Source organism: Ovis aries, chromosome 3 (assembly GCF_016772045.2).
Source record: "Ovis aries strain OAR_USU_Benz2616 breed Rambouillet chromosome 3, ARS-UI_Ramb_v3.0, whole genome shotgun sequence".
NCBI lineage: Eukaryota > Metazoa > Chordata > Mammalia > Artiodactyla > Bovidae > Ovis > Ovis aries.
Window position 1 is genome coordinate 86556470 of NC_056056.1, and position 2385 is coordinate 86558854.

The following is a 2385-nucleotide window of genomic DNA, read 5'->3' on the forward strand; positions in this document are numbered from 1 at the left end:
TTCCCAAAGAAGGCCTTCCAGCTCCTGGAACAAACTCACACAGCCCTAAGTGTGCCCAGACACAGACACAAACATAAAATGAGACCAAGAAGATAACCAAATGTTGCTTCCCAACACATTCACAGCCCTGTGACCATAATTACTTGGTCTTTGTGAGAACATCTGTTCCCCTAGTCTCTTCCCGAGGCCCAGAGTTATGTGCACAGTCTGTTTCTGTGCCATTTCTTAGGGTGCTGTCCCACATCAGAAGCGAAGCCTGAATGATTACAGACACTTTGCTGTGTTTTACGGACTCTTCCACCTACGTTTCTTTTTGGCAGTCAATTTGTTGTAAAATGTCTAATGAGTCTTTAGTGAAGCAACATTCAGGCATTAAGCTTCAGTGCCTAGATTGAATCTAAAAACTCAGATCTTATTCTACGGTGAAAAGATAGGGCAGCAAATTCACAAACGATGTAGTCCAGACTCAGGACAAAAAGTCAAAGTGATGTTCACATTCAAACTCTGAAATAAAAACAGTCCAGAGAAGCAACATCAGACAGAAGGCGAGAAGACTGTGCTGATGACTTGGCCTTCTGAATCAGGTCCAGCAATAGATTCCTATAATTGCTGTGGCCTTTCCAGGTGGCGCTAGCAGTAAAGAACTCACCTGCCAGTACAGGTAGATGTAAGAGATGTGGGTTCGATCCCTGGGTCAGGAAGATCCCCTGGAGGAGGGCATGGCAACCCACTCCAGTATTCTTGCCTGGAGAATCCCATGGACAGAGGAGCCTGGCAAATTAAAGTCCATAGGATCACACAGAGTCTGACACGACTAAAGTGACTTGGCACGCATGCACAGCTCTTTTTGAAGAAAAACTGTAAACTGTAAGTCTCTCAAGAGTAGAGATTCCATTGTTCCTATTCTCTGCCTTTTTGACATATCATATCATTACTTCTACTGGTTACGTTTTCAGTATTTTATAGTGAAAGGAAAGGACAATAAATATCCAAGTAAAGGACAATAAACCTCCAAGTAAGCGTGGTCTAGATTCAACAGTCATTAACATTCTGCTTTATTTGTCCTATTATTTAAATTTCTGTTGAAATTTCCACATGAGTTGTGGACATTATGACTCTCCATTACCAAATATGTTAGCTTACTTCTCTTGAGACTAAGCTCTCATACATAACCATGATATTACTAAAACACTGAAGAAAACTGGCAAAAATAATTCCCTAATATCACCTTAGGGCTTCCCTGGTGGCTCAGAGGTTAAAGCGTCTGCCTGGAATGCAGGAGACCCAGGTTCAATCCCTGGGTCGGGAAGATCCCCTGGAGGAGGATATGGCAACCCACTCCAGTACTCTTGCTTGGAGAATACCATGGAGGGAGGAGCCTGGTGGGCTAATCCACCAGGTCCAGGTGGGTTGCAAAGAGTGGTACACAACTGAGTGACTTCACTTACTTTCTAATATCACCTAATATCCACTCCTTATTGAATTTGCCCGATTGTCCCCAAAATGTCTCTATTCCAACATTTTATTTCACCATTTGTCAAAGAGCAAAGCTGAAAGAATTTTATAGCACACTCATACACCCACCACCCAGATGGTGCCATTAAGTTTTTACTATGCTTGTTTTACTACATCATTACATTTATCCATACACATTCTTTAGCCATCAACCCATCTTACTTTTGGACATATTTCAAAGTAAAATGCATCAGCAGTTTACCCTTAAATATTCTGTATGCAAATTATTAAGTAGAGTTCAATGCTTGTTTATAATTTTTCTTTTGATGGGAAATTTACATACAATGAAATGCACAAATATTAAATTATATTCGCTGAGTTTCAACAAATACATACATCTATGTAACGCATGTCTGTGTCAAGAAATAGAACATTACCAGGAATTTCTTTCCTGATCCTACCCAGTTGCTCCCCTCCCCTCTCAGAGGCAAGCTCTGTTCTGATGGGTTTCACCGTAGATTCTTTTTTGACCATTCTAGAACTTCATATAAATAGAATTATACAGTTTGTCCTCTTTGGTATTATCTTCTTCCACGCAAAATGATGCTTTTGTGAATCATTCATGTTGTTGCTTGAGTCAACAGCTCATATCTTTTATGGCTGTCCACCTGGGTTGTTTCTAGGCTTTGGCTATTATAGATAAAATTTCTATGAAAATTCTTGTACAAATACTTTTTGTGAACATGTTTTCATGTCTCTTGTATAAATACCTAGAAGAGGAATTGCTGGGTGCTACAGTAGGTATATATTTAGTTTTATAAAAAATTTCCAGACCTTTTCTCCAGAGTGAATACATCATGTTACACTCCCATCAACAGTGTGTAAAAGTTCCAATTGTTGTCCTTTCCCTTTTTTCATTTCTACTATTAT

The 2385-nt window shown here is 39.7% G+C and overlaps 1 non-coding gene across 1 annotated transcript; it reads left to right on the plus strand.

The window, feature by feature from the left end:
- Positions 1–1237: 1237 nt before the first annotated feature.
- Positions 1238–1309, plus strand: TRNAS-GGA (transfer RNA serine (anticodon GGA)). The gene has a single exon. It is a non-coding gene; the product is annotated as a tRNA-Ser (tRNA).
- The last annotated feature ends 1076 nt before the right edge of the window (positions 1310–2385 follow it).